Source organism: Ursus maritimus, unplaced genomic scaffold (assembly GCF_017311325.1).
Source record: "Ursus maritimus isolate PB19 unplaced genomic scaffold, ASM1731132v1 scaffold_13, whole genome shotgun sequence".
In the NCBI taxonomy this organism is placed as follows: Eukaryota; Metazoa; Chordata; class Mammalia; order Carnivora; family Ursidae; genus Ursus; species Ursus maritimus.
In genome coordinates, this window is record NW_024423675.1 from 51,346,768 (window position 1) to 51,369,957 (window position 23,190).

General features: G+C 36.7%; 1 protein-coding gene and 1 pseudogene across 1 annotated transcript in view; one reads left to right on the forward strand and one right to left on the reverse strand.

Annotated features, from left to right (window-relative positions):
• Window positions 1-23,190, forward strand: part of GRM1 (glutamate metabotropic receptor 1) — a 397,420-nt gene that overhangs the window by 203,889 nt on the left and 170,341 nt on the right.
• LOC103666961 lies at window positions 13,035-19,484 on the reverse strand (annotated as a pseudogene).

A 23,190-nucleotide genomic window follows, 5' to 3' on the forward strand; every position in this document is an offset into this window, starting at 1 on the left:
GGTCACCAGGAAGAAGCTGCAGCCCAATTAAAGGAAATGAGCTAGTAACCAAACTGCAGCCTGGCAGGAAGAGAACCGGGAATAGATCTCCCTCTCCTCTACTCCTTGATTTTCTGCTGGTGATCACACTGGCTAAGACAGAGAACAAGGAAGCCCAATTGATGCAATTCATAAAGGTCAGTCTCCTAGTGCCCAGAGCAGGGGGAAAAAAAAGGAGACGGCTCTGACAGGGCAGCAGCACTATGCTGGGTACTTTATGTGCATGTCTTTAAAGCTTGTGTTGCTTTGGGGCTAATCCAATTGAACATAAATTGTCTGAAATTACTGATATTCTCTGTAGCACAGATTTCAATGCCAGGAGTTCACATATATCCACACTAACTTTGTCCTGAAATAAAATTCCTCAGGCAGTAAAACCTGAACTTCACAGCTGCATATGCGTCCACTATAGAGGAGGCACAGCTTTCACTCTGGCAAATGGCTGGCTTTGTTGGAGTAGATTCAGCGGGGAAATCAGCATGCAGAGCCTGCTAGCCAGGGACACAGAATAACCAAAATCCACTCCTGTCTCAGCAGCTGCCTGCTTTTCCTGAGCCGTCTGTTCACCTCTTTGTTTTGTAATTTATCCACAAAGAAATGAGAAGAACACCTGCTTCTCATTACAAGATTGAGATGTTTTGAGGGAAAAGAGGATCATTCTTTATGGAAGAAAGATGCTATCTACTTAAATACAAAGTTGAGGTGGGAGCCATTCTATTGGCACTAATTTTAGTCAGCAAAGAGGACACATAGAAGATACCTGACATTTTATTTCTTTTAATAAACCTATTTTTGAGAATCACCTGGAGAATCAGAGGAAAATAAGCAGCCTCTGCCGTTGAAGAGTTCACAGTCTTGTGGGAGGAATCATAAATGAAACCTTTCTTAAAAGGGAGTAATATTAGATTAGATAAAGGTTTTGGTATCCCTATAAAATTTGTTCTTGTATATATTAATCTAGTGGTAGCTAGCTAGCTATATACTTATTTATTTACCTGTCTACTTAAATTTTGCTTATAAGATGATCTATATAAATTATTTCATCACTTCAAATGCATCAAATCCTGACCAGGAGTACCTCTTGGCTCCTCTCCTACCTGACAAGCTTTCCCTTAGATTTCCAGGGTTCTCAAACATTCACATCCATATCTTGGTTCTTTCTGTAACCCCAGCTGATTCCCTACTGACTTGAATCTTGCTCTGAATAATTTATCCTAACTCAGTTTGTCATTTTTTTACGGTAAATTTCTCTGTATTAGCCCTATTCAGCATCCTCATTTTCATCACCACCTGGCAGGGGAGAAATTTTATTCAGTAATTTTATAAAATACCTATTGTGGGGACCTACAGACAGTAAATGTTTTGTTGCTTTTTCCTCTTTGTTTAATGCTGGAGGGTGTGACTTGTTCAGTAACTGGGATATTAAGACCAAGAACCAGGGAAATCTTAGGCTTATGAATAAATTCTTAGCCAGATTTATGACAGTTTAAGGTAAGAAGTATCTCATAATAATATTGAGGGGGGAATAAAGACCTCATAGTTGACATGACTATGAGCCAGAGGTGAAAGGTATAGCATTCCTAGAAATAGCTTGAGCAAAATTTCAGGGTCAGGCATGGGCACAGTATTCTCTGGTATGGGGACAACACCATCCTTTCTGGGATAAAGAGTTCCTGGTGAGGTGGATTATGTCACCTACCACTTATGGTGTGCCCACAGCATATCTGGAACTGTGCCAGCTCACTTACATATACAACTTCCATTTAGACTGAATGTTTGTGTTCCACCCTCCAAATTCTTATGTTAAAACCCTACCTCCTAGGGCACCTGAGTGGCTCAGTTGGTTAAGCGTCTGCCTTTGGCTCGGGTCATGATCTCAGGGTCCTGGGATCAAGCCCCTCATCAGGCTCCCTGCTCAGCAGGGAGTCTGCTTCTCCCTCTCTCTCTGCTCCTCCCTGCCCCACTTGTTCTCTCTCTCTCTCACTTAAATAAATAAATAAATAAATAAATAAATAAATAAATAAAATCTTAAAAAAACACCCCCCCCCAAAACCCTACCTCCCCACAAATATAAGGGCCTTTGGAAAGTAATTAGGTAATGAGGGTAGAGGCTCCATGAATGGGATTAGTGCTCTTATAAAAGAGATACACCAGAGAGCTCCCTCACTCTCTTTCTACTGCGTGAGGATACAATGAAGAAGTGGCCATCTACAACCCAAAAGAAGGCCCTCTCTAGAACCCAACCATACTGGCACCCTGATCTCAGACTTTCATCCTCTAGAACTCTGAGAAATAAATTTCTGTGTCTTGTAAGCCACCCCATCTGTGGTATTCCGTTATGACAGCCTGAGCTAAGACAAGCTCAAATCCTCACAATACAGAAAATTGTGTTACACAGCTAGCAAGCAGTAGAGTCCTGTTAGGTATGAGCTCTGTCTGCCTATGATCTCTCCATGGCAGTATGTTGCCTTATTTTATAATATCAGATTGGTGAAGGAGGATCAGATGTCAGGGTTCCTTGAGAACCAGAAATAAAGATTATGGAAAAGATCTGGTTGACATTAGAAACAATTTTTATGTGTATCATTTATAGAAGAATGTTTTCTAAAGTAATCATACCCTGCCTCCAAAGATTCTCAAGCACTCAAGCATATTTCAGTTTTTTGACTCTGCAAGTATTTTTTTTAATTTAAGTATTCACCCTATAAAGTCAGTTGCATAAAATTTCTGTGCTCTGTCCAAACCCTCCTGAATCTGGTGGTTATTTTTCTCTAATTCATTGCCTGAGAAGTAGTAGGAATAATAAAGAGAATGAGCGATGGCCAGCTTCCACTCAGTCTTCCATTTTGTAGCACTTTGTTATAATGGCTTAATAATGTTGTCCCTTTCCCATCTCCACCCTATCAGAAAGAATTTTATAGCATACTAAATATGCAAGACCTTGAAATGATGCAATCTGAAGTATAGGAATTGCTTAATGCAGAGAAGAGAAATTCTGTGAGGTCACACTAGCATTCTTCGTCTTTGAAGAATATGTATGATATGTTTACCATGTTCAGTCCTGGGAAGGTCACTTGGCCTTTAGATATAGAACCAGAGGTAATTCAGAGGCAATGGCAATAAGCCTTCCAGTAATCTAGATCTTGGTTAATGTAGGAGGCTTTGTTAAAAGGCATATTGAATGCCAGAAATGGATTTACACTAGTGAAATTATTGTCTTAATTAGCGCTATGAGTATTAGTAAATGGGCCTTCACTGGTGAAATAAAATGTATTCAAGATATGGCTTGGCTAAAATATTCTAGAGATACTCTAAATAGGGGATAAGAATCTAGTTATGGCTGGGGCGCCTGGGTGGCGCAGTTGTTAAGCGTCTGCCTTCGGCTCAGGGCATGATCCCGGCGTTCTGGGATCGAGTCCCACATCGGGCTTCTCCGCTGGGAGCCTGGTTCTTCCTCTCCCACTCCCCTGCTTTGTTCCCTCTCTCGCTGGCTGTCTCTCTGTCACATAAATAAATAAAATCTTTAAAAAAAAAAAAAAAGAATCTAGGTATGGCTATGGTCTGTAGCCTCAAGAAAGTTTCCAGGCTCAATTCTAAAATGGTACACTGTCCAGCCATTGGTTTAAGATAATGTCTGTTTTCCTAATGGAAACCATAGAGAAAACAATCCCATCTCTGGAATGTTCCTGTGTCTGCCTTGAGTAATTCTTTCAGGCCTGGTATAATTAGAACACCTAAAATAAGGCAGAAAACTGCAGAATCTTTTGACTTAAATGATGTAATGCATGAACTATATTGTGCCTTCTACCTAATAAACTTTTTTCAATAAATATCTATGTGTTTAGCAGAAGTAGCTAGACTTTAAGTACCTCACATGTTTAAAAAAAATATTTTTAAGATTTTATTTATTTATTTGACAGAGAGATACAGCCAGTGAGAGAGGGAACACAAGCAGGGAGAGTGGGAGAGTAAGAAGCAGACTCCAGTGGAGCAGGGAGCCCGATGCAGGGCTCAATCCCAGGACCCTGGGATCAGGCCCTGAGCCAAAGGCAGACGCTTAATGACTGAGCCACCCAGGCGCCCCAGTACCTCACATCTTTAAAGACCACTGTTACAAGTCAAAAGAATCCAAGAGGTCTTAGATCAGGTGGTGACAGTTAACCTTCCTTATATTTCAATTACTTTATTGGCTATGCACGTTTTTGGGGATTCAGACCAGTACTGATAACTTTTAAATATATATTAATATGTAATATTAATTATAATTATATATTTTTATATAGTGTATATAGAATTAATTATAATATAGAATATTAATATATAATAAATGTATATATTATAAGTGCTAACCAACCAGTTTAGTAGTAGGACTTTTAGATCAAGCTCCTTCCTAGGTTGGCAATAGCTTATATTAACAAATTTTTATTTCCTAACAACCCTTATTAGTTCTGGTTAGTGAGTTCTCATTTGTTTATCCATTTTGGGAAATAGGAGCAGAACCAGAAATATAGCCATTAGCCACGCATTTACTAATTGTTCTTCTGTGCTGTAGTCATACCTTTGGGGAAGTACCACCTATCACTGATAATTCAGAGCAGCTAATAATTGCAAATTTGATGACTGTGCCTATTTTGCCACTTCTATCTCCACCTTGATTTGTTTGTTTTTTCCTAATTGATAGCTGCTGCCTTTATTATGAATTATTAACAGTAAGAGTAAGTTTTGTTGTTTGGTAAAATGATAAATTATTCTTTTGTTCTTAAGGTTAATTGCAGTTCCTTGTGTCTCATTCATGCTTTAACATTCCTAATGGGTATAAGTAAACAAACCATTGAAAACATAAATATAATTGTGTGGGAAGATAGTTTAAAATAAATTGCACAAATTCTTTTGTGTTTAGGTGCAGGAATGGTAATATAAATGTGCAAGAGGTAGGTATAAGGCAGTAAGGAAAAGAGGAACTGTGGCCCCATCAAAAGACATTTTTAATACTTTTCTTTCTGAGCTGTTCAAATAAAACTGACCTCTGGGTGCAGTGGATTGTACCAAGCAAAACATTGGAAACGAAATTGATGCTTTCTAAAATTCAAGGTTTTTATAAATAAATATCTTGAAGAAATTGATATTCTCTAGCTCTAAAAATATTTGTCTTAGTTATTGTTTATTTATACCATTACCAAAAAATGATGTAAAGATAGAAATAGGTGGTTTCTAAAGCCCAGAGAATATGACCAGATTTTATACAGACTGAGACAACTATAGCAAGATCACAGAGTGGTTAAATATTCAAAACCTCCATCTTCCTGTCACAAATGTATAGTGAGCGCATTCATTTCCCCAGAATACCTGCATTTTATAGTCTTGGGATTAATGTTCATATGACAATTAGTCATTATAGTTAGAAGTAAAATATAATTGAAAAACCTATAAGGAACAAAATGTTTTTCTAATAGCTACAAGCCAAATGTATAAATCTTACAAGATAGAACTTTCTTCTTCAACTGTCTGATATTTATGGTCTTGGTGCCTTCAAAAGATGTGACTTGTGAATATTTATCTTAGCGATATAACAAGATGTAATGTCCTTCTCATTGAATTGTGTTTTCAAAGCTCAACTTTTCTTAATCTTCCAAAGTTCCCGCTGTTAGAAATGTTTAGCTTCTGATGTTAACTTTTAATTTTAAACAAGCCTGAATTAGGTTTATAATTTTTAAATTTTACAAATATTAGGGTCCAGAACAATAAGAACAAATGAATAGGACAGTTTCTTTGTGCTTGGAATCTTATTCCATAACATTCCAGGAGAAAATTCTCAGTTATTAGGAAATATACTCTATCATTGGTGTATGGACCAATTTGCCTTAACAGCTCCACGACATATGGTTTGTACCTGCTGCTTAGGTGACTGTGCCAGAGTAGTTTGCTCTCACTGAGAGCAATAGCTTTGTTGACAGATTCTTTGGCTTGGAAAGGTGGTAGAATTCCTAGATCAGGCTTCTATGGAGGGGCTAGGCTCAATAGGGAGCTCACCATCCAGGTGAAAAAGATGACTGCCAGGGGCACCTGGGTGGCTCAGTTGATTAAGCTTCTGAGTTTTGGATTCCGCTCAGATCCTGATTTCATGGCTTGTGAGATTGAGCCCCACGTTGGGCTGTGTGCTCAGCGGAGTCTGCTTGGATATCCTTCCCCTCTGCTCCTCCCCCCACTCACTCATTTGCGCACGCGCGCTCTCTCTCTCTCTCTCAAATAGATTAAGAAATCTTAAAAAAAAAAAAAAGATGACGGAGAGATAGCTTTGGAAGGGGGAGCTGATAATTTGTGGGAGTCGATCTATGGATGTACTCCTCAGCAAAGAGGAGATCAAAGGAGTAATTAAGCTGAGAAACCAAGGGTTAAATATTGTTTATTAATAGCTATACCTAGAATACATTCAACAGAAAGGTCTGTTTACCATGTTCTATCACAGCTTGTGTTTTACATCTCTTATTTCTTGATCAATGCAACATCAAAAAATGCCAGAGTCATAGTTTTTCACTTTGTATACTCAGTACATGAAACATAATAGGTATTTCATATATGTTGTCCTTTGATTAAACTGGACATATTAATAAAGACTCTTTTGGTTACAAGTCACAGAAACTGATTTGAACTAACTTAGGTGAAAAAGATGAATTTATAATCAGGTAAAGACCCCATCTAGGTATCAGAAAAGTAGCTAGAACGAGGCATATAAATGCCAATAAGGTATTTTCCCATCACTACCCCTCTGCTAAATACTTCCCTCTCCCTCTGTGGACCAGCTTCCTCTTGTGCATCAGCTCACATAGTAGAATACATGATTGTAAATAAGCACCTACATTAACATGATATAAGGTCAGTCTTCCAGTAGGAAGAAATATCTTTCTCAGCCCCAGGTCTAAATTCTCCAAGAAGAGAGGCTGTTTGTTATGGCTTTGGATCAGTTGTCCCTTTATGTCTGGCAAGGGTCTTGGGCCACCTGGCTGCCTGTAGCCCAATGATTGCATGAATGGGGGGAAGCAGGTTTTAGGAAAGGGTAAATGAAACAATTCTAAAAGTAGGTGTAACTTTAAAAGAACCAGTGTTAAAGCAGCTTAAGAAATATATACATATGTGTATATATTATATTATATTATATTATATTATATTATATTATATTATATTATATATAATTTTGTCTACTACATACATTATATGATACTATGTACTGAATATCATATATAATCAATTATAGAAAATATATATAATAATATATAATATGCATTATATATGTGTGTGTGTATATATATATATATATATATATATGCATGTATAATGAAATCAACATACCTTTTAGAGACTCATCCTGCTCTTAGTAAAACTGTACAAAGAGGAAAAGAACCATATGAGAGGTTTCCCTTAAGAATCTTTTGTTGGATGTTGGGTCTTAAAAATTGGGAAGGGAGCAGATCCTCTATTCTGGTGAAGCACTAAGTCTCCAGACAAGAGCTGTTGCTTAATAAAGGCTTCCTTCTTTCCTTCCTCCCTCCCTCTCTCCCTTCTTTTCCACCCCACCCCCACCCCGCTTCTAATAGGGTAATCCATAGCAGTGTGGCTGCTTCCATTTCTGAAAGGCCCTGTTGGTAAAAGAACATAGGCCTCAGAATGAAAAGAGTTGCAAATATATGAGAAAAGCTCTATAAATTACTGCTGAGATAGGTAAATTGGATTGGTGATAAATATAATAGAGGGAGGCATATAAAGGATTCAATGTATTTATTTAAATTGTTTTAGTTATTAAGGACTTTATATGCACATTTGCTATACTACACAGGTATTTTGGTATCCCCAGAGTTTTCCACATATTTTTGACATACTTAACATTATGTTTGATCTCTTACATTATTCTAGGCACTGTTCTAAGCATTTTACTTACTATCCCATTTAATTGACATAATAACCATAAGGGAGGCTGTTAGCCTCTTGTAACAGAGAAGAAAACTGAGTCCAGATGGGTTAAATAACTTGACCAACGTCACATGTGTGTGGTAAAGCCAATACTGAACCCACTTGGTTCTAGAGCTCACCTTAGTGTGCAGTCCATATAAATTTCATCTACCTTTTCTGTGCAGTTACAGTGGCATGACAAGTTATATAGCTGATAAAGTTAAGAAACACATTATTGGAAATATTTTAGTAAGTGAGAACTATGACGTTATTATATAAAGGTGAGGAAAGGCATACCATAATTTCCTGTGCTTTTTTTGGCTCTAAGGTGACAGATGGGACTATTTTAGGAAGACAAGTGTCTTAAAGAACTTTGGGGTTTCTAACATTTTACTTTTCAGTTCAGATGCAGTCATTTGATTAATGAAGTATTAGTGTGAGTTTCCTTAATTTTCAGGCTTAAAAACAAGATCACTGGAAGAACATATGATAAGTTTAAGTAGCAACTATGGTCGGCATCTATCTCTTTCCAAATAGGACCTTTTAAATGATCAGAGAATTGGCTACATTAAAACTATAAACATGTGTCATGGAACTTCTGTCTTTAACCTTCTCGCATAGGGTATCTTAAATATCAACTCTACACCATCATCCCTTCTTTCTCCCACTCTACTTTTAATTGGCTGATGTCACTGAATCACCAGTAAAATAACTTCCAAATTAGTTTTCTAATACTCTTTGCATAGTGCTTTTCTAATCTCAGAATCCTTTTATGTTTGTCCTTGCATTAATTTTATGTTCAGATGTGACTGACATGTTCACAAATGGACAGCCCTAAAGAAAGTAGATCATACACTATTCTCCTTTGAATTACTTGCGACCTAATACTCAAATATTAGAAGTGAAGGTCAGACTTGCTGTATATATCTGGCAGGTCTTAGTTGGAAACTACCTTAGGCCAAAAGCAGCAGATGCTCTGTTTTCACAGTTGTTCATAAGCATCACATGAAAGTAAAGATATCTTGTCTGTCTAATCTGGTCTCAACATTTGACTGGGGTATTTGGATGCAGGCAGCATTTGTGCAGAGTGAACTTATAAATCAACTCGGATCATATCTCTTATCTACTTTGATCCCTCCCATGGCTTCCCATCTCATTCAAAGCTCATGCCCAAATCCTCCATGACCTAGTCTCCTCTGACTGTATCTTTTAACCCTGATTCCAGTCACTCCTTGATTTTGCCCAGCACGTTCCTACCAGGGCACCTTTGCATATATAGTTCCCCCTGCCTGAAATGCTCTTCCTCAGACATTCCCAAGGCTCACACCGTCTCCTCCTTTATGTCCTAACTCAAATGCAGCTCAGTAAAACTTTCCCTAACTACCCTCATAGAAATGTCACCCCCTATCCCTGATACTTCTTTCTTTTCTTTCCTAAGAAATTATATCTGCCTTACTTTTGATATATTTTACTTACTTTTCTTATTGATTATTTTGCTTTGTGAATTTAGATATTTTTGTCTGTTTTACTCAGAGTCTAGAATAGTGCCTCAGTAAAATAGTGGTTGAATAAATGAAAAAGAAAAGACTACGTATACAAAAAACAGAGATAATGAAGAATGTGATTAACTCTACAATGGTGTTAGAAAATATTTGGGAAGACTTTTTGGAGGAGGTAATATCAAAACTGGGTTTTTAAGGATTAATGGGATTTTTCCAGGAGGGCAGTTTGAAAGAGGGCATTCCACACAGTTAAAACAACAACATGTGTAACGGCACAGATATAAAACCACATATAATGTGTTTGGAAAACTCCAAGCTTTAAAATACTGATGAATATTAATATGTATTAAAATAAGGGTATTATAATTTATTCTTTAAATAATGGAAAGGCCATGAGGAGTTTCAAGCACAAATGATAGAGAATCATGCTCTGCTCTGGCAGCAATGGAGAACATGGATTTGAGGAAACTGAAGCTTGATTTAAGAATACAAATTAAAAGCCTTAGCAGTAATGCAAGCTAAGAAGATGAGAGACTGTACTATAGGGTGTGTGTGGAGGGGTGGTAACAAAAAGAATTAACAGGAATAAATGATTGTGTGTGTGTGTGTGTGTGTGTGTGTGTGTGTGTGTTTGGGGAGGAGATTCTGAGGACTGGAGGAGCGGAATTTATAATGTTGATGAAAAATAGTGTTGTTCAGCTGAATTATCCAGTCTCTCTCCTATTTGTTGACACTGATGCATTTCTTAGGATAATCTCTGAGCTGTTCACCTTCATTTGATAGATCTTGAGAGTTCCAGAACTCTGGTTTATTGCTAATGGGATGCAGGTAATAGGATAATAGACCTTTCTTTCTTAAAATCAATGGAAATAGGGGCGCCTGGGTGGCTCAGTCGTTAAGCGTCTGCCTTCCGCTCAGGGCATGATCCTGGCGTTCTGGGATCGAGCCCCACATCAGGCTCCTCTGCTGAGCCTGCTTCTTCCTGTCCCATTCCCCCTGCTTGTGTTCCCTCTCTCGCTGGCTGTCTCTCTCTGTGTCAAATAAATAAATAAAATCTTAAAAAAAAATCAATGGAAATAGCAGCAAAGCAGTCTAAGCTATATTTTCTCTCAACATGCATAATCTTAAAACTTTCTGTAAGATCTCAAGACTGCTGAACTTTATTTTGAAGTTAATGGAAAACTATTGATTTTGATTCACTGAAATAAAATAAAAACTATTCTCTGACAAATCTTCTGCATAAAATTATTCTGCATATGAAATATATCAATGTTTGCTATTTCCAGCTCAGTGTGCATTATTTAATAGAAAGAGGATAAAATTTAAGTCACAGTGACCTGGTCTGGATATCATACCTGCAAGATGACCTTTGGCAAAATTACCAAATCACCATGAATCTTACTTTTCTCATTAGTAAAATAAAAATAATGCCTATATCACAGGATAGTTTTGAGGTTTAAATGAGCCAACAAATAAGTGTAGGGTCCTTCAATTAGAATAACAAAAACTGATTCCAGCTAATGAGCAAAAAGGATTTATCAGAGGGAAGTCAGGACTTTAAATATTGGTAAGAAGCTAGAGAATGGGCAGCAATGGGCAGCAATGGGCAGAAACTAAGGCAACAGGAACCACGGAAATAGTTTCCTAACCTAAAGAGGTCTAGATGCCACCACTAGAAAGGATGTGTATCAACGATTTACATTTTTCATCCTTTTATCACCTTCTCAAGACTCTTAAGTCTCAGGAAGGAGCACCCACCCTGTTGGCCGATTTGGCTTCTCTCGGCTTCCATACCAGAAAGCTGATCTAGGAATTTCTATCTCAAGACCTCAAAAGGAAATTTGGATGCTGGGAAAAGTAGAATGGATTTTTGCTAGCCAAAACATTAAACTGATGACTTTGAAGCTGTTTTGACCGTAATCCACAGCAAAAAAATACATTTTATATCATGACCTGGGGTTTCAGGTGGATATGTATGTTTGTATTTATATATAACCAAGACAAAATTTTCTCTAAATTTTTTCTTAGCATATATGTTATACTCAGTTTCATTTTATTTTATTCTATTTCACTTTTTAAAATCCTGGTTCATGGGCCATCATGTTGATTTCATGACTTATGAATGGGTTTCAATACACAGGCTGAAAGCATTTTATTACACTGTATATAATATCAGCAAATTGTAGGCACTTTGTAAATGTCAAGTTCTCTTGCATCACCCTTCCCCCTTCATTCTCCCTCCCACTTTCCCATCAAATAAAATTGCAAACAGTGGCTAAATAACCAAGACACCCGAGGTCTCTTTCATTTTATTGACCTAAAGACATAGTGTTAATCATATTTTCCTAAACAATGGAGTTGTATTAAAAAATTAGGATGTTTAAGAGAAACAGGTTATAAAGAAAAACAGCACTGAAGCAGTAGTAAAATGAAGAGAATAAGGTGTAATTTAAGCCTCAGCAAAACTAGGATTTCCTTTTTGAAATAGCGTAGAATAGTTTTCTGTTCCATACATATGGCATATGTTGCTGCTGTCTGGTATAAGACTTGGAAGATTAAGCCCACCTTTTCTCAGTTTTCCCTGTATTGAAAGAACTATTTGGCCTTTTTTTCAGTGCAAAAAATATATTTTGATCTAAAATGTTGGGTTTGTTGTTGGGGGAGTTTAGTGGCTTGAATTAGTAAAATAGTGGATTCAATTCTTTATTTCGTGCGTGCGTGCATGCGTGTGTGTGTGTGTGTGTGTGTGTGTTCGTTTAGCCACCAAAGCATTAGGCTCATAATAGGTTTGTGCAAAAGGACTTGAATCTGTTTATATGCTTCAAACACAAGAAAAATCATAGGTTTAAAGTGCAATGAGTTGCTTTTTGGTCACTATTATTTAAACAATGTCAAAAAAGCTTCCACCATGCATCCACACTAGCATGCCTCAGCTGGTTGTCACTTCCCAGCAATCTTTTGTTTATTGTTTGTTGATTCCCTATCCCATTTCCAAGGAGAACTATGGCAATTCCCCCTAGATTCAAGCCTTCAGCACTCAATCTATCCTTGTCAAACCCTGAGTGATTTCTCTAATTTGTGTTTGAGGTGTACCTAGTTGAAACTCCTCTATTTTTCTATCTTCAAAGAACTCCGTGTCTCTCCACCAGAGACACCTCTGATTCTCAGTCTCATTTCTTCTTGCCTCTTCTGAAACCTAAGCGTCTATGTTTGTTCCTTCTCATTTGCATCTTCAAATTGTCCTTCTCCACCAGAATTATCTTCTCTTCTTACAAACATTCTCAGATACCATAGCAAACTACCCAAAACATCTTTGCTCAACCTTCCAATTCTCTTAAGCTGTCATACTGTAACTCTCCTTTCCTTCAAATGCTACATTTCTTGAAAATGTATTCTTGTTACTTCCACTTCTTCATATTTATTCTTTCCTGTGTCTCTAATCAAGCTTTCACCCCACCAGTCTACTGAAACTGTTCTGAGTCTTCATGAGAAGACTATGCAGGAGGTGTTTGTTTTTTTTTCGGTTGATTTCCCTCACAAAGCTCTATTCTAGTTCCTGACTCCTTCCTTGTTCTTTGTCCCCAAGCTGTACTCTGAGGAGTAAGCATTTTCTAGAGCTCTCTCCTGACATCTCTTGGGATGGCAGTTGGAGAGAGGATTGTAGAACCATATGGCCTTAAGTTCGGGGTCTGCCACTATGAGCTGTGCCATCTTGCCCAATTTATTTATCTTTTTCAACCCTGTAAAATGGAAATAATAACAGCACCTATATCCAAGGGTTTCTAGAATATTAGATGAAACAATGTCAGTAAAGTGCTTAGGGAGTTTTTGCAGGTAGTAGATGTCAGCTATCATTTTTCCCCCCAAGAAAATAGAAACCCTTCTGTTGGGGATGAGGGAACACTTTGCCAACTTCCCATAGAGAGAGGTCCTCCATGATACCACTTAAGACCTCTGTCTGGGCCTTCACTCTCTCTTCTCCTGGTGTGTTAGGGGAAAGGGCCCCGGCATTTTGTTTAACCCCTCCTCTTCTTTCCTCTCTGTTTTCCTCCTTTACACCCAAAATTTTGTAGGGCAGTTTTCAGTGGGTAAGTCCGTAATATGCTAGGGCTCCATATTAGGAAGTCTGTTGTTGCTGCATCCCTAAGCCATGGCCTTCAATACTTTTTATACTTGTCTGCCATTTCCTTTATCAATTTTAGTTGGTCCAGAAGTTGGGCAGAGAAAAGAGAGTGCCAACTCATTGGGCCCCCTCAAACCTCAATAAGTATTGTTTTCTCTTTGTCTATTATATTTGATTCTAAATTCCAGCCTTTCGCTGCTATAATCCATCCTACGTACTGCTGCCTATAGTCTTCCCAATAAAAAGCTCTTATGGTGTCCTCTCTTTTACAACAAATACAATTGCTCCATTATTTATAAACTTGTGTGTGGATTTCCCTGAAACATTCATGGTCCTGCAGAGAATGGTCTGATTCTCCCACTGCTGCTTTTGTGTTACTTAGTGCTCAATATGGACTAGACTTTTCCCTAACAGCACATAAGTTTCTGCCTCTGTGCCTTAGCTTATGCTGTTTCTTCAACCTAGAATAGTGTCTGACCTTTCTTTATTTTTTTAAATTCTGGTAATATTCTGTAACCACCTCCAGTGTCATCTTTTCAGTAAAGACTTTCTTGATCCCCCAGTCTGATATAATTTATTCCTTCTTTTGTATGTATTTTTCAATTCTCTAATGACACATTCTCCTAATTTTAAAATTTATAAAGAGGCTATTTTATTTTCCCTTGTACAGTAAGATCATAACCTTTAATCCCTTAATCTTAAAGGATCCTGTAGTTAGTAAGTATTCAATAAATATTTTGTGATTTAAATTGAAATTAATATATAATACAGGATACCCATTGGACACATTTTCTACCTATTTGTTCTTCTGTTAAAATAAGGGTTTTTTTTCCCAAGAAGATAACTGTGATTTTAGCTGCAGTAATAAGCCATTTCTTGACTAAAGGGCACAGTAGTTATAGCTGTCTGAGTAATTTTCTTGAAGTTCCAGGCTGAAAAAGTTGATTAAGGTCTTAAAACTTACAGTTGAATTGAAGGCAAAAGGTGGCATTGGAATGCTCTTTGACAGCAAGTGGTTATTATGGCAGCAGTGAGATTCATGCAAAATTTTCAGTGAAAATGAGTCAGTAAGCACTCAAAGAATGCCCTCACTGCTTGTTTTCTTTAATTGATGCCATAAAATATTTTTCATGGAACAATATGCACAAGGCATTGAGCTAGGCATACTAGATATTCAAAACCTAATTTAGAAAGGCCATAATATCAGAGATGGGCAACCTATTACACTTGAGAAGCTTTTCATGGAACTTCGCTTTCTCCATCATAAGTCACTAGGACCAAAGAGCCTACAGGTAGACCTCACTACACGCAATGCAGGAGTAAAATCTGTGAGAGAAGGCATCATACCTCCTGTATTTGGTATTGTAGCCCAACATCATGTTCTGCATTGAAATAGACATTACTTACTATCTCTTATATGGTAATTTTAACATTTACTACCATTTCGTGCTTTTTTGAAATGTTTACAATTAATTTAGAGAGATGGGTTTAAGATACCTCCATGTTATGCAAATCAAGGGGCTTATTTTCCCAAATAGTTTACGTAATTCTGCTTAAAGAGACTGACACTATAACATTTTAACATAAAACTAAATTGTGACCTAAGTGGCTACATTGGTTAGTTTTGAGGAAGTTTGTAACAGAGTGGATTTATCAAAAACACCCATTCTAGCAGTTTAAAGGGTACATGTTTAACTTGCAAACGTGTTTAAGTTGCCAAAAAGTAAGTTAAAATAGTATATTTGGTAACATACTGCTTGAAAAATTGAAAGAAGTCAACAAATTACAAATGATAGTCATTTACTTAATGTTATAAAGTCAAACAGGTAGCCAGATTTTCTGGAAGTTATACTAGTAACACAAATTTAAATAAAAATGGTAATACACTTTTAAAAAAAGAAATAGTAGATATAGTTGCTGAGTGCATAAATTAGCAATAATTCTAATACATGAAGGAGGCCTCCATCACATCTAGGATAATGAAGGCTTCTTGCCCAGTCTGTGCCCTGAGAACTGATGAAGATTTTTCTGTCCAAGCTCTCACCAACTGTCTGCCCAGCAAAGTTGTGCTGATCTCATTACCCGGCATGCTCATGATTAAAGGTTAGTTCTTCTAGAAAATTCTTTCCCTCCCATATCTTTTCTTTGCTCGCTCCTATTTAACTCATCCATCAGATCCTAGTTTAGTTTCCATACAATTTAAATCTAGGATGGGTGTCTGATCTTAGATAACACTGAACTTTTCCAACCACCATGCTTATCATACTGTTTTAAATTGTTAGTTGACTTAGAAATTAGTTGAATAGAAATAGTTGTCTATTTCTCCATTTACTGTTACTTTCATATGAGCAGGGACCTGTATGCCTTGTTCATCGCTATATTTTCAATATCTAAATATTCTACCTGACAACAGCCAGGGTAGAGCCACTGAGTGAAAGCCATTAGTTGAAATATTTAAGTGGGACCTCTGGCTTAACCTGGCTAGTCATCTGAACTCTTCTGAAGAACTAGTGGAATCCTGGTGCCTGACTAAGTCAACTGCATGGCAATCTGGCTTGAGTGAGGGAGTCAGGAAGGATTGATTGGCAGGTGACACACTGTGGGATCATGGAAGAAAGGAAGGACAATGTCCAGGCACTAAGCTAGAATAAAAGGCCAAGGGACAATTTGTTTAAAACATCCACCTGGAGGACATGGGCAGGAGCAGATACAATGCAATGGGGACTAAAACTAGAGACACAGTGACATTAAAAATGAGTAGGAAAGAAGGGTGGGCTGAAGAGCCTGAAGGCCTTGCAACATATACAAAGAGTTGTTTTATAGAGCTTCTGACCTAGAGCACAGAAAGAAAGAGAACTGTTTAAGCATGCTGGTCCAGTTTGGATAGATGTTGCTATCCTCAATTTCCCACAAAATGCCCTTTAACGTGGAGAAAAAAAGGGCATAATAATTTCCCAACTAAACCTGACTGTAAAACTATTGTTAGTCTGGGGTGAATTTAATGTCTTGGACTGAAATGAAAACTAGTTGCTAATTAATAGATAATTTCTTACTTGGAATAGACCAAGCTCCAGTACTCTAAAGGAAAGTGGGGAGACATTTTATTTGCATTCTGTGGTTTCTGGCAAAGAGGTCCTGGCCCAAGACCAACCAGAACATTGGGCAGGTATCTTCTGCAAGTGTCTTTTTAAGTAGTCATAGAACTTTTCCTCCATATCTATTTGACAACTTACCACATCTTAGGAAATATCAGAGCAGAAGTATTGGTAGTGGCACATGGCATTCCAGTAGGTGTATTTTCAGCAAGTAAATGTTGCTCCCCCTCACACCCTTTTTATGCGGTCCTATTTTTTTTTTCCTAATGTGTAGTAGCACTATTAGAAATTATCTTTTTCATGTAGATACTTATTATCTGCCTCCAGCACTAACATGTAAGCTCTGTTAGTCTAGCTTGTTCACCCCTATATTCCCTAGCACCTAGGACATTACCTAGCAGGGAGTAGGACTCTGTAAATATTTGTTGAATGATAAATTAAGGAAAATGGATGGAGTTTGGAATACTTCTGTCTTCAGTACATGTTGTGGAGTGTACTCTATCTCTTCAATCAGTGAACCAGAGAGAGGTGATAAGAGAAAAGCTCTCTCTAACTCAACAGAACCATGCTTGAGAATCTGTGCATGCTGGTTCACATTCCAGCTGAATGCTTGATGACACATTCTTAGCAATTCATGGGATCAAGCCATACATCTTGTCCATTAGCAAAACTGGATAGAACTCCTATTTCTGAAAATAACATCTAATTGGAAAATAAGTTTAGAAATTTCTTGACATCCTTGATAGGATAAACAAGACATGGTCTTCATGAAACAAGGATAGACAGCCAAAAGATGAGAACATGAGGAAGACAGAGATTGAGTAAGGAAGGAATAAAAGAAATGGAACGGCAAAAGTAGATTAAAATCTGTGCTAAAGAATTAAATTGACACTGTGGATAATTAAATGATGATGCATATGCAGATGCTGAAGCTATGGATGTTTAACATGTACTGAACACTGCACGTTTCAGAATATGTGCTAAGCCCTATGCATATGTCACTGGCTCCCCATCTTCCTAATCATGGCTACACACTAGGATCAACTGAAGAAAAAATTTTAAATATCAGCACATTACCCCACACCCATATTCTGATGTAATTGGTCTAGAGTGGGATTTAGGCAATTCTACATCACTGCGTAACTCCAGCAATCACTACCAGCAGTGAATAGAATGTCTCATGAATTGTGCAATGTCATAGCCCTAAGCCTAGCCATCTTTTATTATTATTATTATTATTATTATTATTAAATTTCACAAGTGATTTGAGTAAAAAAGCCAGTTTTGAAAACTATCAGCATAATGTGATTTCTTTTAATTTCATTTTGGAAGGATAGGCTTAAGATGGTCTCCCAAAATACAGAGAAAAAGCAAATAAAAGTAACAAGAAAGCATACTATAGATATGGGAAAAAATAAGAAAGAAATGCAAACTAAGAATTACAGGCATTCTCATGAGAGAGGCCAAGGCTGTTAGAAGAGAAGTAATTATTTACAGCAAAATTGAAAAAGGTCTTCAGTTACAAAGATAGGACTTATTGAAGGGCATGCCATACTTCAGATAAAATTAATTAAAAAAGAGGCATCTAGACACATCCTTGTAATATTTATGAACTTCAAAAGTATAAAATATTCTTATGAATCAACAAGCCAGGATCAGAAAAGAAAACAGACAAAAACAAAACAAAACAAAACAAAAAAACAAAACTGGCCACAAAGGTATAAACTTGGGCTAGCTTTGGATTTTTATGATAGAAGAAAATTTAAAAATGTTCATAGAATTTTGAGGAAAACAGTATGTTATCTGTGACCAGCCAAGATGTTGCCCTCAGGTGAAAGCAAGAGATAAACATTTTCATTTAAGATCTTAAGGACCTGCTGAAAAATTATACAAATATATTCTCCATCTGACTAGATTTTATAGTCATTAGATTTTTATCTCACAGCACACACCAAATACATTTTAGACAGATTAAACCATATGTGTGTGTCTGTATCTATTTATAATATACATTATATATATTAACAGTATACTGGAAGATAATATAGACAAATATTTCAAGGTAATGGCATGAATCAAAAAAGAAAATATTTATAAAATTGGCTCTTTAAACATCTTTTGCCTACAGAAATCATGATAGACCAAATTTTATTTTTTTTATTTTTCATTTTTTTACAGAAACACATTTATTTACTAACCAAAGGGATGAATGTAATTAAAACAACACTTTGAAATAATTGCATGTAAAATGTTTGTGTTAAAGGTAATTGAACACAGTAATAATTATAACAAAAGCAGTATGGAAATTTGCTCAAGGAATTGAGCTTGTCCATCCTCACAGCTAATTCCAGTCCAAAACGCTGATGGAATTTTTACTCTACTTTTTTCAAAGACCCAAGTGCAGGTGACATTGTTTTTGACACATTCTACCACTAATTTTCTATCTTCCAATTTTTTTGTTACTGTGTTTTCCTTCCCATCCCATTCCTGATGTTGAACCAATGTGCTATTTGTGAAGTTGTAGACAGTCTGAGTTTTTCTGCCATCTGCTGTAGTTTCTTCAAACTTCTCTCCCAGATTACATGAAAACTGTGTTGTTTTCAAAGTGTTCTCAGTTTTTATGGTGAGGTTTTTCCCATCAGAAGAGATGATACAATCTGGTTTGACCATTATACCTACTTTTCACAGAGCCATTCCTATTCCTGCTTCCTTCATATATTCATCAGAGCCTTTGTTCTTCACTAAGCATTATCTTCCTACCTGCCACTGAATGGTGGCCATGGTGGGTGTGGCAGGGGGTGATAGACCAAATTTTAAAGAAAACAATAAACTAGGAATATATTCTCAACATATATAATAGACTCTGTGTATTTGTAGATACATATATACACAAACATATATGTGTATGGGTATATACATACACACACACATACACACACTGTAATGTTGTAACAAATGTGAAACAGATATGGGCAAATGACATAAACAGATAATTACTGAATAGAAATTATTTTTTGAGTGAATGTGTAAGCAAAAGTTTTATTTACTTTTTTTCGGATTTGGTGACATATAACTCAACATATATCATTGTATAAATTTAAGGTGTACAACATGTTGATTTGATACACTAATATATTGTGAAATGATTACAACTGTATGATTAGTCAACACCTCTGTCACCTCACCTAATTACCATTTCTTTCTTTCAAGTATATAATACAATATTATTAAGTATAACCACTGTGCTGTACACTAGAGTCCCAGAACATGTTCATCTTATAACTGAAAGTTTGTACCCTTTAACCAACATCTCCCCATTTCCCCACACCCAAGCCCCTGGGAACTACTCTTCTACTTTCTGTTTCTATGAGTTCAGCTTTTTTTTTTTTTTTTTTTAAGATTCCACATGTAAGTGAGATCATACAGTATTTGTCCTTCTCTGTCTGGCTTATTTTACTTAGCATAATGTCCTCAAGGTCCATCCATGCTTTTGCAAATGTATTTCCTTTTATATGGCTGAATAATATTCCATTGTATGTAAATACCACATCTCCCTTATTCATCCATGGTCAGATATTTAGGTTGTTTCTACATCTTGGCTATGGTGAATAATGCTGCAATGAATATCAGAACACAGATATCTTCTTTGAGGTACTGATTTCAGTTCCTTTGGATATATGCACGGAACTAAGATTCCTGAATCATATGGTAGTTCTATCTTTAATTTTTCTGAGGAAACATCATTCTGTTTTACATAGTAGCTGTACCAATTTACATTTCACAAACAGTGTACAAGGTTTCCCTTTTCTTCACACTCACTAATACTTGTTGTTTCTTATCTTTTGATAATAGTCATTCTAACAAGTGTGATGTGATATCCCATTGTGGTTTTGATTTGCATTTCCGTGATGATTAGTGATGTTGAACATTTTTTCGTGTACCCATTGGCCATTTGTATGTCTTTGGAAAAAGTGACTGTTGGGCTTCTCTGCCCATTGTTTAATTGGACTGTTTAATTGGACTGTACCGAGGTCTGTCTGCCTCTTACCTGATGCATAAGGAGCAAGGCTCTTCCTGGGTCCTTGGCATAGAATGCTGGATTCCACAAGGCATTTTTTTTTCCGTGAATGGATGCCAAATTTTTGTTGGTGGTGGGGGTGGGGGGATGGGGGGAGGGTGTGTGTGTGTGACACAAACTTGGTACATTTTTCAGCCATGTTGGTGGTGTTCTTTCCATATAAATATGTGTATATGTATATAATTTAATTACTAACAAAGGCAAATTAAAGAAATTATCTGATGCATTGTTTTACCTATCAAATTACAAAGGATTTAAACAAGTAATCACATGATATTTCTCCATGCTGGAGACTGTGAGTAGATGAACATTCTGAGAGACTGCTGAATGTGTGAATGGCTGTAACATTCTAGAAAGCAAACTAGCAATATGTATTTAGAATGTTTAAATGTTTATTTCTTTTGATTCACTACCTCTCCTTCTTAACTCTAATCTTAGAAAATATTCAAGGATACTGACTAAGATTCAAGAAAAAGGATGTTCCCTTTAGTATTATTTACAGTAGAAAAAAAATGTCAGAAACAGCCATAATGTCTCGCTACTGGGGAGTAAGGATTATTTCAGTTATAGACATAAAAATATTTAAAAATAACTTTTTATGATGTGGGGAACATTTTTATAAAATAATCATAACTAAAACACTGAATATGAAATTATTAGCATGTTTTGAGTTTTGTAAGAAAAAACATATATGAAATAAGATTGGAACAAATTAACCAAACATAATACTATTATTGTTTAGATGGTGGGATTATAGGTAACTCATATAATCTCCTCTACAGCTTTATATATAATATTTTACATGCATGATAAAAAGTTACAAAATAGTGTAGAAGGATTCTTTAGTAAACAATGTGCTGATAAATACCAATTTAAAAAGACTCTAAATTAGATACTTATCTTACCTTGCACACAAGCATGAATTCATTTTTTTTTAAATTTTTTTATTATATTATGTTAGTCACCATACAGTATATCCCTGGTTTCTGATGTAAAGTTCGATGATTCAAGAGTTGCTTATAACACCCAGTGCACTATGCAATACGTGCCCTCCTTACTACCCATCACCAGTCTATCCCATTCCCCCACCCCCTCCCCTCTGAAGCCCTCAGTTTGTTTCTCAGAGTCCATAGTCTCTCATGCTTCATTCCCCCTTCTGATTAACCCCCCTCTCTTTATCCCTTTCTTCCCCTACTGATCTTCCTAGTTCTTATGTTCCATAGATGAGAGAAATCATATGATAATTGTCTTTCTCTGCTTGACTTATATCACTTAGCATTATCTCCTCCAGGGGCTGTCCATGTTGCAGCAAATGTTGAGAAATTGTTCTTTCTGATAGCTGAGTAATATTCTATTGTATATATGGACCACAACTTCTTAATCCAGTCATCTGTTGAAGGGCATCTCGGTTCCTTCCACGTTTTAGCTATTGTGGACAATGCTGCTATGAACATTGGGGTGCATATGGCCCTTCTCTTCACTACGTCTGTATCTTTGGGGTAAATACTCAGTAGTGCAATGGCTGAGTCATAGGGTAGCTCAATTTTTAACTTTTTAAAGGACCTCCACACTGTTTTCCAGAGTGGCTGTACCAACTTGCATTCCCACCAACAATGTGTGAGGGATCCCCTTTCTCACATCCTCTCCACCAATTGTTGTTTCTTGCCTTCTCAGTTTTTGCCATTCTAACTGGTGTAAGGTGGTATCTCAGTGTGGTTTTGATTTGAATTTCCCTGATGGCTAATGATTTTGAACATTTTTTCATGTGTCTGTTAGCCATTTGTATGTCATCATTGGAAAAGTGTCTGTTCATATCTTCTGCCCATTTTATGATTTGTTTATTTGTTTCTCGTGTATTGAGTTTGAGAAGTTCTTTGTAGATCTTGGATACCAGTCCTTTATCTGTAGTGTCATTTGCAAATATATTCTCCCATTCCGTGGGCTGCCTCTTAGTTTTTGTGACTGTTTTCTTGGCTGTGCAGAAGCTTTTTATCTTGATGAAGTCCCACAAGTTAATTTTATCTTTTGTTTCTCTTCCTTTGGAGATGTGTCATTAAAAAGGTTACTTTGGCCGATGTCATAGAGGTTGCTGCCTATGTTCTTCTTTAGGATTTTGATGGATTACTGTCTCACATCGAGGTCTTTTGTCCATTTGGAGTTTATCTTTGTGTATGGTGTGAGAGAATGGTCAAGTTTCATTCTTTTGCATGTAGCTGTCCAATTTTCCCAGCACCATTTATTGAAGAGACTGTCTTTTTTCCACTGGATGTATTTTCCTGCTTTGTCAAAGATTATTTGCCCAGAGAGCCGAAGGTCCATTTCTGGGTTCTCTATCCTGTTCCATTGGTCTGTGTATCTGTTTTTGTGCCAGTACCATGCTGTCTTTGTGATCACAGCTTTGTAGTACAA